Genomic DNA, 16,137 nt, shown 5'->3' with positions numbered 1-16,137 from the left:
CTGATGCAGTGTTTTTCTGGTATTGTTTTCGCTATAATTTTTTAACCATTTATCGGAACGAGGCGTATAATATACCGTTGGAAAGCTATTGATTAGGTGCAACTTCTCCATGTTGAACACTTTTCGAGATTTCTCTCGGTTTAAGAGCAGTTTCAAAAATGGTGCGGTGGATGACGAGTGGCAGCGAGCGTATTTTCGTGATTTTTTTCTAAACCGCTCATCAGAATAAAGCAAATGATACGTCTTTGGAAAGATATCGTCGAGGCGCATCTTTTTCATATCTATTATTTTCTCTAATTCGTTACGGTTTAAGAGCAGTTTCAAATTTACTAAATCGCGGAATTACGTTTTTTGAATTTTTTGCAATTTTCGGTACTGTTTTCGCTCTAGTTTTTGAACCATTTGTCGAAACGAGGCGTGTAATACATCGTTAGAAAGCTATGGAGAAGGCGCAACTTTCATATGTAGAAATGGTTTTAAGATTCCTTGCAGTTTTTAAGTTAATTTTGAAAATCGTGCGGCGGACAACGAGTGGCAGCGGCCGTTTTTCGCGAAATTTTTACAAACCGGTTGTCAAAATGATTCAAATGATATGCCGTTGGAAAGATATCGACCAGACGCAACTCTTTCATGTAGAACACTCTCTCTAATTCCTTACGGTTTAAGAGCAGTTTTAAATTTACCGAAATGCAGACACTCTGTTTTTCGCGACACCCAAATCGACGTGGGTACTTCATCCGACTGAAAACCGCACTGCATCGGACGAAAAACCGCACTGCATCAGACGTGTTAGAGAACTGCATGGTTTATTTTATTCAAACGTAAATTTTTCAAGAACGAAAAAGTAGATTGCACTTCACATCGGTGTAAATGAACCACAACACTATCAAGAAGTGAACCGCATTACTTTTTTGTGGTACGTAATTTCTTTTCCTAAACGAGGTGGAGTGCACTTCATGTCGAGTGTTAGTGAACCGCAAGACTATGAAAAGTGAACCTCGAGACTACCGTAAACGGGTCGTACTGCATCAAACAGAAAACCGCACTTATTTAGACTAAAAAACGCACTTCATTGGATAGACAAGTGCATTGCATTATTTCTTTTTTGTGAGACGTAAATTTTCTTTTTTTGTGGGATGTAAATTTTCGCAAACGAGGTAGAGTGCACTTCATGTCGAGCGTTGGTGAACCGCAATACTATGAAAAGTGAACCCCATTATTTTTCTTTTATCGTCTCCGTAACATTTTTTATCAACGAGTATGCACTATGGGGACGAGGTGAGTGTACTGCATCAATTGTTCTTTTCCAATTTTCTTTCTACTGCACACAAACAACAAAGTGAGCTGCATTAAAAAAATCAAAATTTTCCAGTTTGTTTTCTTCCAATTTGTTTTTGCACTTGGCAACATAGTGAGCCGCTCGGAGATAGAAGATCACTACAGTAATGAAATAAGTGAGCTGCACTTAATTTTTTTTCTTTTCTTCTATGCATGTTTTCGAGAGCCACAAACGAAACAAAGTGCATTAGAAAAAGAAGTGAACTTCTCATGGGCAAGTGCACTGCAGAATTTTTGCTAGACGGCACATCGGCGGGTTGCGAGCTGCATGCATTGGAAATACGGACTGCAGCGCGGTGAGGTGAGTACTGCACTCCGCAGTAGGAGGCACAATGGCGTTGACCCGGAGCAGCACTCGTCGCCATCCTGGCCAAAGCACCGAACCGTCTGGCATATGTTTTTGTTTTTGAGCTGCACCGTAGCGGCTGACCACCAGCCCCCGTGAAGGAGAGCACCCTAGAGCAGTGCACTTCTCTCCTGCCGCCGGGGAACTACGACGAGTTGAGGAGAGAGTTTCTTCTGGAGGCACGTCGACGCCAGCCACCCGTGGCAGCAAACTCCACTTCACACACAAACCAAGCTGAAGGCAAGATCTGGGGAGCACTGCGCACACTTGAATTGCTCACCGCATCGCATCGGAAATATCTGAACAATTATTTATCTGAACTAAAGGCCAACGCTCCACAACCTGAAGGAACCACACGAGCTGCCTCGCCGACACAATCGTTATGCACGCGCGCGCATGCCAGACTGCCCTCACCAACGCACGCGCGCACAATGAACCGCAGCATGATCGATGGCGACCAAAGCAATACACCGGAGAACAGCCATGGCATCCTCGAGCGAAAAAAACTGCAAACGCCGCCACATGAATCGATGGAGTCGTCGGGGGCCAGAGTAGGTGGGGCTCCATGGGCGTGGCTCGTCGGATCCAGCCACTGGCTTGCGGATCTGGCACTGTTGCCGACGGATCTGGGGCAGGAGGTCGTGGTCGTCGTTGTTTTACCACCACACACCCCCAGCGGTCTTGTTCCGGCGCGCGTGGCAGGGCGGATGGTGGTCAGGGCGGCATGGGAGAAGGTGGGAGGGAGGGGGCGGCGATGGTGGGGTGGTGGCGGGGGAGGTTGGCAGAGGGGAGGTAGCCGGAGGGCTCAGGCGGGGCTAGGGCGCCGGCGTGGCCACAGGAAGTAGGGGGCGGCACCACGGGAAGGTGCTGCAGGGGAGGAGGCGGAGCGTGGTGGTAGGTGGCGGGGTAGGGCTCCGGCGGCGCGCGGCGGGGGCGGTTCTCCGGCGGTGCGGGTTGGAAGGAGGAGGTCAGCCGCATCGCAGGGAGGGGCCGACGCGGGGTGGGAGGTAGAGGTCGTCGGGATGGCGCCGCGGCGGCGCGGGCGAAGGAGGTGGGGCGACGGCGCGGGCGAAGATGGCGGCTAGGCGGCGCAGGGGAGGAAGGTGGTGCGGCGGCGCGGGCAGGGAGGTAGTCCGGTGGCGACGCGGTGGGATGCGGGTGTGGAGCATGGGAGAGCGAGGGGTGGAGGAGAGGATAAGACGGGGTGGGTTCTGTTTTGTTTTTTTTCGTTGCGTCCGCAGTTTGGTCGTGGTTAGTTTGTAGCTACAGGTGGGTCGGGGTGTTATCAAAATAAGCTCCGGTGTTATCATAATAAGACTCTTAAGGGTGTTATCATAATAGACTCACCCTATATCTCTACTCCTAATGTCTCAGTTGGTAGTCTCCGTTCCGGGTTTATTTTCGTCCCACCATTTTCGTCCGGTTTTTTTTCGTCCTCCCTCCCACCTCCATCTTCACCTCCAAGTAACGATCCCCAACAAAAACCACGTTAGAGGGATCCGATGCCTCCAGGTGTCTCCTCGCACGCGAGAGAATCGAACGTCAAAAAAACTTACGAAAAAAACCAACCAAAAAAAGTCGACGACTCGCACGCACGGGCGAGCGAGCGAGGCCTCCCCCTCGATCCCCAACCAGGTCACAGATCCCTTCGCCCCTGCCCTCGCACTCGCATCAAGCCGCCGCCTCCAGATCGTCCTCGATCCTTGCGCTACCTCCCTTCTCCGCCGGCGATCTCTTTGCAAACGCTGATCCGCTTCATGGCCGCCACCGCTCCTTCTCGTCTATACAGCGACTGCCGGTCTCCACCACCAACGCCATATCATTTCCTCATCGTTCTGGAGCGGCGACACGCAGGTGATGGCGACCTATGTAGGTAAACGCCTCCTCTCATCTCTCTCCCTAGGATGCCCTGCCCTCTCCTTTCTCCTGCTGCCATTCATGGCAGCAGGGGATCCGGGGAACGGGGGCCGATGGCGGAAGGGAATGGGGACCAGTGGCAGCGGGGAATGAGATCTGGAAGTATTTATTAACAGATGGTGGTGTTCTCAGATATTTGTTATTCAAGTTTCTTCGTGTGTTGTGCACCTAAAACCATGTGCTATTCCTGTTAATTGCATTATATCTTCCTTTCCTCTGTATTTAACACATTATTTGCCCCTAACTGAAGGCACCCATAATTCATGGAAGAGAACCCACAGCAACTGCAGAAGAAAAGAAGTTGGGATCTGAGAGATCTGGAGAGCTTAGTGCAAAAGTAAATCAGGCAAGCCCTTTTCCTCTGAAGAAGGTTGTCTGCACTCTGCACTACATAATTTTTTACAACTGTATTCTCCACATTTATGTTATAATAATCTCCTCTAGAATTGTTTGGATGCATTTTCTTCCAATTTTATGGGCTCTAGCTTAATTACCTTCTGAATTCTTCTGATGGCTTCTCAATGATATTCAGTTATATTGAGACGAACGAATGCCCTGCTGTCCAATCACTTGCCACCAAAGGTATGTCCTGTCCGGTGTATATTTGGCCAGATATGTTCATCGCACATTCAGAAAACACAAAAAGAATTGTGTACCTGCTATCCATTTTGTCTTTTATAGTGATTCTTCCTTCTTTTTACATTATATAATTGTGCCTCATCTACATTACTTAACCCTGCTTATGTATAGATTGTTGAAGTAGTGTGCCGCAAGCTGACTCCCTTACAGATGACACTGTACAACCACTTCACACACTCCAAAAATGTAAGGAAATTCTGTACCGTTCTGGGTTTCAAGCAATATTCAGTAGGCACATGTAAGGTAGTCGGAGTTATATTTACAGGAGTCTGTGGTTGACCCTGTCAAGTTAAGCGCTTGATATCTGAAGAAGCAAAGAGTACTAAAGTTTTGGCATATATTACTGCCCTTAAGAAATTATGCAACCATCCGAAGGTAATTAATTCCAGTTTAATGTTTCGCCCCACGATATATCTCTTTCAATGAAAGTAGTTTCGACAGTAGGATCAGAGTTTATTACAATCTTTTTTTAATTAGTTAATGTCCGCACCTTGCTAAACCCCAACACACTGAGCTGTCTCGTCTGGCTCCGCCGATGCACTTGGTCGATGTCCTCACCTGGCATCATGATGAGGTGGTGGCCGGTGGGTGGCGTGAGGAGCGGCAACAGACTCATTTATCTTGTTTACCAGTGTCAACATATTCTGTTAGGAAAAAACATCATCTAAGATGCAAGTTTTGATGGAAGGAGCTGTATTTTTTTCTTTTATATTTTTGCTGGAAAGAAGGAGCTCTAACTTAAAGAGCATGTCAACATAGCTACTTCCAAATACTTTGAATGCATGCTTCAGCGAAGTCATCTCATAGATGAAGCAGCCTGAAAATTGCAGATTTTTAGCCAAGAGAACAAGCGAGCAAGACATGCAACTGAATGTTAGATAGGAATGCTTGCCTAGCAAACATATGTCAGACTTGGAGCCATACGGACTATCAGCAATAAGTTCAGGGCACATGTAACTGGGAGTTCCTACAACCTTCAGAAGAGACACGATTTATCAAATCATAAGCAAATTAGAAAGAGAAACACCTACCTAGGGGTTGAGCAAGAATAACTTACTGACACAGCTAAATCATGAGAAGTCAATACTTTAGGTCTTTATCCAACCCAAAAAGTCCACGTTTTAAGCTATTTCTCCCCAAACTCAAGCAAGCCTCTAAATTAGAATGGAGAAGTTGCATAGGCAACAAACTTTTAGATACGTTGCATGCTTTAGGTAATCAATCTGCATGTTCAATTTTTCTGTGCTTTTCTTTTGCTTCACCTTTTCTTACTATCTTACCTTTTAAGTGATTAGGTCGAAGTGACTTCACTAGGAATTAGATGTGGATTATATATATGTGGAACTTCTTGCTACTACTGCTGGGCTTGCTAAAAGAAACAAATTCAGTATTGTTGTTCTCATGGAACATGCAAAGAGCTTTGTTGGCATGTACATTTTTTTATCTATCCGTTTAATTTGTTTCCAGAACTTATTATGCCCACGACCACTGCCATGGACTTTGTGGCCGGCCTGCTTATCCTTGATGTGGCTACAATGCGCGAACCAGTGTTCGACTTTGAACGCCGACATGGACGGCGGCCTCAAGTGCTACACCATCTTCTTGGTATGCAAACCAGCACCACTGGGGGCTTAGCCAAGTTGTTTTTTTACCTATTTAACAACTAAGCGCTAGATATTGTCAACAGATAAATTTGGATGGGTAGGATTTTACTAATGTTTATTGATGATGCTTTGTTTCAGGATATGTGGAGAGGCTTTTTGCACTGCAGTTCAAGACATACTGTAGATTACATGGCTAAAGAAAATTATTTACGATTAATAAATCATGTTCTTGCTAAATTATTAAGTGTTCAAGCATGCCTACTATGATCCCGTGCTTCCTCTTTGTGTATGGCTTGCTGTGAAAACACTAAACATAACATGTGCTTGATTAATTCAGTATACTACTTCTCTTAAGAAGGTTAGGGTCAACGAGGAAGCACATAACTGTGTTTGATGCATTCTTCAGGTTGAGGGTCTGATAATGGACTTAACACAACTGCTGGAGAGAGATTAAAATATTGAATATGGTAGCAGAGGAAGCTGAAGTTGGTAGATTAATAGAGCGAGAGTTCCTGACCCAGGTAAGTTCATAATTGAGTTGTGTGTAAGACCAGTGCTACATGGTTCCACTTTGCGTCTCTGTAATTATTTAGCTGAAGGTGTGCATGAGAATTAGCTATTTATTATTATGTACTTTTAACTTTAGAAACATTGAAGTTGTCCCTTTTTTATCAATAACTTCATGTGGAAAAGTATTCTTTTCAAGGGAATCATGGTTAAGAATTTGTATTAGAGGTTGGCAGTGATACTATAGTAAGTTTGCATTTTATACCAGCTAGCAGGACTTCATAGAAATTTGTTAGAGGAATTGCAACAACCTTGACCAAATATTATTTTTCTTATTCCTTTCTAGTTTTAGACAAAAACAATAGAGAATCTCAATCCTTCTACTGTCGCAGTACTTGAAGTAGAGCAACCGCTGCCTCAAACTTCAAAGAAGATGGGCATGAATGGCTGTTTTGGTTGCAGGTTACTCCAAGAACAAGTGCATTATATTTCTGTGTATCCAGTAGCTTATGCAGCCCATAATTACTTTACCAACAGATTCATGATTGGGAGAAGTAGCTAAAGGTTAGAATTGCAGCATCTGAGCGTGTCCATTATCCAGCAGACTATAAAAGGTCATAAGTTTTGATTGTGTGCCCATTTGTGTGCACATGGGTAAAAGATCCTTGGACATTTTTATTTTTTTAGATCTCTGGAGCACCTTGAGGTAGCAATCCAGCCTACAATGTCACATTTGTATGACCACTGCTCAAGAGAAATATTTTTTGAATATTTTACTAACATTCTCGTGAACCTGCACCTGAAAGTTTTAATTTTTGCAGCAAGCGATGCAGAGAAACAAGACAAATAACTACGAAGTAGTAGATCATAGAAAGGACTGGTGTCAATTGATCAGTCATAGTCAAAGAATGATATGGAAATTAAACTAAGCACGACATGTCGAAATAATAGCAGAACCAGAGCAAGAGAAAAAAGTTGATTAGCAGGTCGACAGTGATGCCTGCTAAGAGAGAATCCACACGTCCATCCTTTTGCCACTGCTGAAGCCCCACATCCTCGATCTCGACACGCTTGCCTGCCATCCTGGCCAACGTCCTCGCTATGGCCCCGAAGCCACGCAACCACCTCGCCAGCTGTTGCTAGAGCCGAGCGCGTTGGCAGACTCCGCACCCAAGGTAATACTTTCAGTCACGCTTATGAACAAGTTTTTTTTCTACCAAAACATAGGTTTCATTTCTGGGCAGCATGTTCCTCCCCAGGCATCAACAATGTGCAACAGTTGAGCCAAAGGGTGGGGTTGCTAGCTCCCTTGCGGTTAATTTTCATTCGATTTTCCTGAGACATTACATATGTACATAATTGTAACCCGACCTAAGCTTCCTAGAAATACATGTCTCTCTAGGAAGTTTGGATATGTTCTAACTCTTCTCAGTTAGGATTAACTGGATATGTTCTAACTCTTCACAACGAGAGTATATATTCATCTTGGAAATTTGTCAGTGATGTAACGTTTTGTGTACAAGCTGATTCATCTTTTTGGTCAGGTTTTTAGTTGATGAAGGACGAAGTCCGCACCAAGAAGACCATTCTGATGGATTCAAGAGAATCAAAAGTGAAGAATCAAGTTACAATAAATATGTCGATTACAAATATGCCTACAGATACACAAGTGGTTTTCAGATATCTTTGCTTGATTTGGAGCTGCTCAAAGAAAAAGGATGGCCACATATATATGGTAGTTACTTCCATGTCACAAAGGTGCTCTTCAGTAGGTACTGCATAATCACATTGAAGTTCATCACAACATTCACATTCTTAGTGTTGTTATCATATCATATATCATATATCTCTTCAGTGTTTGATCACAATTTAGATAATTGATCTGATGTTGCTCATCTTTCAGTAGACGTATTTTAAAATTTATGTTTAGTACTAGAATTCTGTTTTCAATTCAGTTTCACATCATCATGTCACTATAAATTTCAACATGGTATGCTTGCTCGTTTAGACTAGACAACTTTATGAAAATGCGGCATCGGCATCAGTATGCTGCCATTGATCGTATTGCCAAGCTTTTTTGTACATCATCTGACACAACATCATATAGTCAATATGATGCCCTATGCACACTGCCCATTAACTGAATTACTAGAATGTTCATTGTTTTCTTCCATGTGTATCCCTTGGGGTGTGGTTCTTATGAACACTTATTTGCAGGTTTATGGATTCCTTCAGAGTTTGAGAAATTTTAATGAGAATTTGTTTGACAGAAACGCGAGGAGGGGCCATTAGGACAAATTTTTATGTATAAGAGATCTTGGGCAGACTGGAACCTATGGACCAAAACTGGGGCAAGAGTTTAGTAGCTTTGTTGTTGTTGTTCTGGAACTCTTTATGTCGTGAAATAGCTAGGGAAATTGCATTGGTGCACTTTGTATAATTTGGGGTCCTCAGATCGAGACAATACTGTAAGAAAACGCGCCTTAAGGTTTGCATCATTTGTATTAAGGTTGTTCCTTATTTCAAACGAACATGCTTTAGAGGTGTTTTTACAGATGTGCTCCTGCTTCTATCTACTGATCAAATGACTTTCTATTTCATTGTTTTCTGCCAATATATTATTCAGGAGTAATGAGTGATAAGAATAAGATAAGCCAGTCGTGAGTGTGAAGTGGCAAGATAGTTTGTAAATTGAGAATCTTCATTGCAAGTACACGAACTGATGTTTTTTCCCACACATTGCTCAATGATAATTTATACCATGTCTTTAATTTACTAGATGAACTGCACACCTGAACGCATCACTAATGGAAAGATTCAGCATCTTGGTCGGCTGCTTGCGGCGGGGCTTGTGGCTGGTGGTTGCGGCAGTGGCAGAGCAGTGTCCGAGAGCGCGGCGCAAGCAGTGGCCCCTGCTATGTGGGCTGATGGGAGCACACCATCCAAGCAGCACTTCCAAGTATGACAATGTCCGCTCTACACCAAGGTACGTGGGCACTCGTGCAAAGATCTAACATCTTCACCGACTAGGACTAAGGTATGTGTTTTCTTCTGCCCGTGTGATGTGGTGATAATTTGTTATGCATATGTTTGTAGATGTTAGTCAGTATTTGGGAGATATGAGGTAGTTTTCTAGATAAGAAATAGAACAAGAACGAGAAGGAGCTTTAGTTGGGCCATGTCATTGTGAACTTGCAGCACAGAATTTTATAGGAGGTGGTTGTCGTAAAATTAGGTGCTTAAGATCTGCGGAACTATAACAAATTTACTTTCTGGGTCTAACTATTTTAATAATTTCTTGCGTGAATAGATGGGCCAAGCCGAGCAGGCCATCACCAACCTATTCGTGCTTTGGTTTATTTTATTTGAGTATTTGTGTTCTTAATCTTTGTTTTCACTGGTGTGTGCTCTGTCCTCTCAGGCTAGATTTGAATTTGTTGTCATAGAAAAAAATATCGCCTTTAATAGTAGAGGTGATCCAGTTATGTATTCAAGACTATGCAAGATCCTCGATGAGGATTGTTTTTTCTGAATCACTTATCCCTGAGCAGCATCTGCATCCTTCTGCCTTAGCCTGATCAATTCTTCCCACTATGCAGTTTTGTTTTTTAATTGCCAACATATTCGAATGGAGGTGTCTCCTTGTCAAGCATGCATCCGTTGAAATTGGGTGTTAACCAATTTTTCGAGGATTGCATCAATGTTTCTTCCTACGATGTTTATCTTTTCGGTCTTTTAGCTAATGACAATGTGTGACAGTGCCCAGTTGTGTATATTCTTGGACCTTTTACATTCAATATTAACAATTCAAAAGTTAACATGGATCTAGCCATCTAGGTGAACTTCCAGATAATGCTATCAATTTTCTAGCAAACTTGAAAGCTTTTGATACTTTTGCTTGTACTTGATATCTTCGAGAGACTCACATATATGAGTGTTGTGCAGTTTAGCTCTCCATATGGTGCCCATTTTTTTACGGGTAAGGCAAGAGCTCTGCCAATTCATTAAAGTTGAGGGGAAACTGTAAAGAAGGCATAAAAAGAAGAAGGAAAAGCGCCACAAAATAAATGGAGGTATGGTTGTTTTTGCTAGAAAAAACCCATAGTTTTTTGCTAGAGAAAACAAATTGATGTGCATGCACTGATTACATTTGCTTCATGGCGCAATATGTTTATGCTACTCTTAAAATTGTGTTTTTTTATTGTTTATTTTGTGTTATAAACATATTTTAAAAAGTATTTGGCTGTTGGTTTTCTGTGTTATCTTTATTGTAGTAATAGTTTGAACATTCAAATGAAAATCTGGGATATTACAACGATGACAATACAGCTTTGGTAAAGATAGCCTCTATTGATTATAAAATGCATGATGAGTGTTTTTCCTAATAACCATGGTATGTGAGGTCGATTTAATATTCACATATATGCTGAAATTTTGACACCGAAGAACCAGCAATCGAGTTATATGAAATTTCTTGCAAGAGCTACCATTCTTTTTAGTACTGACTAATCCCATGGGTACCAATGGTGAAATATTCAGGTCTAAATACTGGATGAGATTTTCATTGCTGGCATTCTTCATGAACCTGTCAAGGAGAACATTTCAATACTAATTGTTGCAAAGGTGTTCTCACCACCGGCTAGCAAGAAGAGAGTATGATTTTTCAGTGCTCACTGTTGTAAGCTTGATTCACAAGGAGCTTCTCAACGTTGTACATGTAGTTTGTGAGTAACAGAAATAAAACCTATTTCTTCATTCTTGTCTTGTACCTTCGTTTCAACTCCCCCAAACCAGTAGAGTTCAGTTACGTGTTTCAATATTAGGAAGTCATCATCTTCTAAAACAAATTTTGTTACCTACTCAAACATATTTTATTCCTGCGTTTCTAATAAATTTTGTATAAAAACATGTGTACAATAGAACCTGTACAACCTGCATTGGAGCATGCTCATTTGCTCTGTCCATTTCTTCTAAAGAGTCCAGATTCCTACGCATTCATAAATACGATTTAGTGTGCTCTAATACATTACCGGAATCAGATGATATATTTTCTGTGCGAATTCGTTGACACGGTTCCTTACAAAAGTTGTATCTTCGAAAAGGACAAACAACTCTATGTAATCCTATCATCCATTCTGATTTTGAGCCAAGTATACCCATTATCTTTTTCCTTCTAGCAAGGTACCATAGACATGTTATGAAATTCTCCTTTGCCTTCCAGGTGAACCAAATAGGCATCTTTTTAACAAATGGAGGGAATTCGTTTGTCAATAAAAATAATTTTTTCACAGGAGATGGTGTCTTATTTCTTCAAGTATAAGCAAATGAACATTGTGATGAAGTTAACAACTTTCTATCCTTATTCCTCTTATTCATTGTGTGTTATCCCGATTTATACATGTAACAATGATGAATGATGATGAACTTAGACTTAGTGTAAGCAGAGCCAATCTGTTTCGTTGAACAAACCAGCTCTCTATCCTTATTTCTCCTAAAAGCTTTCATACGATACTCACACCATATGATTCCTTGAAACATAGTAGTATTTTTCACATCTATTACAATCCAAGGTTTTTTTAGTTAATATTATTCTTTATATTTGTAAGTAGTATAAAGTTGCCCCAAAACTGGTAATATGATTTTGGATGATATATTATGATGCTGACAAGGAGGTTATTGGTGCTGAATAAAATAGCAGTATGAAATAACCTTGCATATATTTGTTGGCTTTTAGTTTGAGCCTTTCAACTCAACTGAAATTTTTATTTGTATAGTCTTTTACCTCTGGTTTTTCAGGTTATTTGGAATGATGGTAGGTATTAATGAAGTAGTTCACGTTGGACTGGCTCAAAGTGGAGAAACATGATTGTATTATTAAGCATTTAAGCTCCTAGCAATTTAGAACCTCGATATCTTGGGGCTGCCTTGCATTATTTCAGAGAGCTGTATTTTTTTCGGACATTTTATATTGCCACACAATGAGAGTTGAAAGTTCTGGTCTGGCATGATGTGCTGTCAGGACACGTCCCCACTTATGTTCTAGGTTTGGGGGTTTGCAGATTTGTTTAAAGGGAACACAGTACTCCATGTGTTTGTCTTTAATTAATGGATAATAACAATACACATGCTTTCGTGAGATGATCGAATCTTAAGCATAAATAATAAAGGCATTCAAGTGTTATTATCATTTGTAATGAAGTGCACAATAAAAAGTTCAATGTTTCAATTTTTTTATCAAAATATATTGCAAGTGAAGTGGATTTTAATTATTATTTTAATTGGCTATTTTTTCAATCCATGTTAAAGTTGACATGCCCGTGGCAACGCACGGGCAGTCTACTAGTATATATATGGCCGCTGCTAGGCGTCAACCGACTGATTTCTCCAGGAAATCAGTCGGGTCGCAGGCCGTTGGATCGAACAACCCTGGTCCGTCCGATCTCTGAGCTGAACCACGCGCACGCTCCCACCTCCGCCCCGCTAGCCGTTGCAGCTGACGCCCTGTTGCAATGAAACTTTGACCGATCCCCACCTGTGACCGCAGATCGCGGGCGCTTCCCCCCACCAGGGATAGGTCGTGATCTACTACGACGACCGGCGGCCACCTCCCCTTCCCTCCACCTCTTCCCCACCCTAACCCCACCCCCCACCCCCTGCCCGCGATGGCGCACCACATCGCCAGAGACATGGCCTACTCCGCCATGGGTGGGGACATGGCCTACTCCGCCATAGGTGGTAGCTCCGGCGAGGGTTCGGTTGTTCCCCGGCGGACGACTTCAGCTCCGGCGAGCGCCTTCGATCTCAGGCGACAAAGTTCTGCTACGCGCATGTACCAGATCCTCCAATTGTTTTCTCTGATGCTCCTCCGGCTGGATCCGCTGCAAATTGGGTGAGCTTCCCCTGCTGCCAAATCCTCTGAAATCTTCCACTTGTTTATGTGCTGCATTGACATTTGCCAGTTATGCTCATTGGATGTTGCTATGCTAATTGGTTTTAATTCACAAAAAGTAGAAAAAACAAAAATGTTTGAAACTACACATTATGTTGCTTTGGTTCAGTTCAGTAACAAGAAAAAAAGGTTGTGTAAAATTGGAAAAGGTTACTTTTCAGTGACCCTGAATGTTGCTTTGATTCAGAGAATGCAACAGCACTGCATGTTTGCTTGCTTTAAATTCAGAGGATGTAAGACTACTGAATGTTTGCTTTGCTTTAGATTTCAGATATTGCAAAAAAAGTTGAAAATTCAGCTTCAGAAAAATATTTTTGCTGCTGAAAATAGCAAAAAACAGTAGTAGATTAGAGACCTTATGCATGTTATAGTGGTGTTAGTCTATGGATTTCAGCAAGCACAAAAACTCTATGATGAAAAAAATGTTATTTGAAGTTGGTAAAAAAGTTATGCAGCACCAAAACATGTCGTAAAATGTACTACTACAGTACTACCTATAGATCTTATAAACATGCTGCAATGAAAAAAACTACTGATATACATGTTGATGTTTCATCTATAAAAAATGTTTCTCTTGCAAAGAAATGTTGACCTCAAATACTGTTCAACTGCTACTGATGGTGTTGTTCTACTGTTGTTGCAATGATGTAGCATACCAAAGATGGGGCGGCAAATGAGGAGAGTTTTGTTCAGCAACCTTTCACAAGTCATGGTGGTGGGGATTCAGATGGTGTCCTAAACACTCACGGTGGAATGCATGATGCAGATGAGGATGATGATATTTCATCTCAGCCACTTCTGCCCTATGTTGGCATGGAATTTGACTCAATTGAAGATGCCCAAAAGTTCTATAATGACTACGCATTTGGAACGGGTTTTGGCTCACGCATAGCTTCCTCAAAAAACAGCCAGAAGAAAGGTCCACAACAACTTATCAAGAGGGTCTTCCAATGTGTGCATGCTGGCAAACCGGAGACTACATGTGAGACAAGCAGCCACTCGGAAGGAATTGCAGCAGGGGGAAGCTCATCAAGCAAGTAGGCCGGGGTTGAAATGGATGTGACAGTCAAGCGTCAGAGGAATCGGATTATGCGTTATGATTGCAAAGCTCATATGATTGTTGGCCTCAGGGGCAATAAGTGGGTTGTTACCTACTTTGTTGCACAGCATACACACCTTTTGATGCAGCATGAGGAGATTGTGAGGTTCTACCGCTCACACCGCAAAATTCCAGAAGAAGATTACCAACTACTGATAACAATGCATGATGTGAACTTGTCAACTGATGACAATATACTTGGTCATTGCATTGAAAAAAATCTGCATAAATCCACATGCAGTCGACGACATTGCAGCAGTAGTCGTGAGCACCACCGAAACCTGTCAAAAAAGCAGCAGCACACACACACATGCCATCACTGATGACCTTCAGCAAGGTGCAGTGCAAAAAACGTGGAAGATTGCAACAAGCTTGAAGCAGAGGCAGTTGCGAGCGCGAGATCCCGGAGAGAGTGTATGGGCTCTCGCAAAACTCCTGCTCCAGATCCAGAACAAAGACCACCGCGCCTCTCCCAAAAATAGATGTCTACCGGCGAGCCCGCCCCTAAAACTCCGGCGAGCCAGCGATCCGCCTTCCCTAAAATAGATCGTCTGGGACGTCGAACCTACACGATTTCTACTACGAATTTCTACTGCGGCCATTTCCGGATTATTTTGGAGAAGGATCGGAGGTACCTGTCCTGCAGATTGTCGCCGTCCATGTCTCCAGCCGCCTCCTCGCGGACCTCCTCGCGCGCCTCCCCTCGTCGACCTCGCGTCAGCTTCGCCGCCCCGGGAGCTGGACGCCGCGACGACCGTCGCATCGGAGATTTGGAGCGAGCTTGGGCGAGAGGAACGAACCGAAAAGGGGGAAAATGTTGCAATGCGGGTAGGGGTGGGGGAAGGGGGTGCGGGTGAGACAACCCGACCCGATAGACGCGTCCTTGTCAGCTCGCGTCGTGCCCTACACTGGGTCCGTCGGATCTCTCGCGATCGGACGGTGCGCGAGGAGATTTACGCGAACGAGAAATCAGTCGGTTGGAAGGAAGCGTTTTCCTAACCGCTTACGAACAGACACGACGCGCTTTGCCTCGCATGGATTCCTTCGCAAAAAATCCAGCAGTAATGAGTTACGATCACCAACCGCTAATTAAATTGGTTCTGCATGAAGTAGTAATGATGTGGCCGTCACTCTTATATAGCAGTAGTAATGCTTTACTACATGTGAGTCTAAATTTACTAGGTCACTATTATAAAGCAGTAGTAATGCATTACAACATGTGAGCCTAGATTTACTAGGTCACTATTATATAACAGTAGTAATGTTTTACCACATGTGAGCCGGGATTTACTAGGTTCATCATGCGCAGGATCAAATAATCTCTAAATTTTTACCATTCATATTTTTGATTCCATTACCTTCCACTCCATCTTTTTACTGCTGCTAGCAATTCGTTACTACATGTTGGTAAGGTTTTACTATGTTCAGGAATCAAACCATCGATAAAGCATTGCCTAGTAAAGAATCTTTATATATGGCTGGACTGTTCTGTTACCTCAGCCGAGCGATCCGAGGAATCTACAAACTAATAAAGCCCCGACCCCGTCTCCCGACCTGATCCGGGACACCGCCTCGCCGCCGCGTCCTCCCCCACCCCCAGCGCGCCGCCGCGGCCTTCCCCTCTCCCCGCGCGCCGCTGCGGCCTTCCCCTCCTCCAGCGCGCCGCCGTTGCCTCCCCCTTCCCACAACGCGCCGCCCCGGCCTCCCCTACCCCCAGCGCGCCGCCGCACCCACCCAC

The 16,137-nt window shown here is 43.2% G+C and overlaps 4 long non-coding RNA genes across 6 annotated transcripts; 2 read left to right on the top strand and 2 right to left on the bottom strand.

The window, feature by feature from the left end:
• Nucleotides 1-1,372: 1,372 nt before the first annotated feature.
• Nucleotides 1,373-2,911, bottom strand: LOC120963081 (uncharacterized). The gene is made up of 2 exons (XR_005754848.3): nucleotides 2,027-2,911; nucleotides 1,373-1,941 (listed from the first exon to the last, which is right to left on the bottom strand). It is a non-coding gene; the product is annotated as an uncharacterized lncRNA (long non-coding RNA).
• Nucleotides 2,912-3,259: 348 nt separating this feature from the next.
• LOC109747445 (uncharacterized) lies at nucleotides 3,260-6,336 on the top strand. Its single transcript, XR_012182399.1, has 6 exons — nucleotides 3,260-3,557; nucleotides 3,852-3,947; nucleotides 4,134-4,183; nucleotides 4,352-4,426; nucleotides 5,708-5,845; nucleotides 5,983-6,336. It is a non-coding gene; the product is annotated as an uncharacterized lncRNA (long non-coding RNA).
• LOC120963083 (uncharacterized) lies at nucleotides 4,624-15,202 on the bottom strand. Its single transcript, XR_006663000.1, has 2 exons — nucleotides 15,035-15,202; nucleotides 4,624-4,884 (listed from the first exon to the last, which is right to left on the bottom strand). It is a non-coding gene; the product is annotated as an uncharacterized lncRNA (long non-coding RNA).
• Nucleotides 7,011-12,554, top strand: LOC109747438 (uncharacterized). 3 transcript variants are annotated; one of them, XR_012182397.1, is made up of 5 exons: nucleotides 7,011-7,526; nucleotides 7,896-8,123; nucleotides 9,131-10,424; nucleotides 10,891-11,004; nucleotides 12,148-12,554. It is a non-coding gene; the product is annotated as an uncharacterized lncRNA (long non-coding RNA). The 3 variants fall into 3 exon arrangements; XR_012182398.1 differs by lacking the exon at nucleotides 12,148-12,554 and having other exon boundaries at nucleotides 7,034-7,526; nucleotides 9,131-9,388; nucleotides 10,297-10,424; nucleotides 10,891-11,633; XR_012182396.1 differs by lacking the exon at nucleotides 12,148-12,554 and having other exon boundaries at nucleotides 7,012-7,526; nucleotides 10,891-11,635.
• Nucleotides 15,203-16,137: the final 935 nt, after the last annotated feature.

This window comes from Aegilops tauschii, chromosome 4, assembly GCF_002575655.3.
Source record: "Aegilops tauschii subsp. strangulata cultivar AL8/78 chromosome 4, Aet v6.0, whole genome shotgun sequence".
NCBI lineage: Eukaryota > Viridiplantae > Streptophyta > Magnoliopsida > Poales > Poaceae > Aegilops > Aegilops tauschii.
The sequence above is the reverse complement of the archived record's forward strand: the minus strand, read 5'-3'. Positions and strand labels throughout refer to the sequence as shown.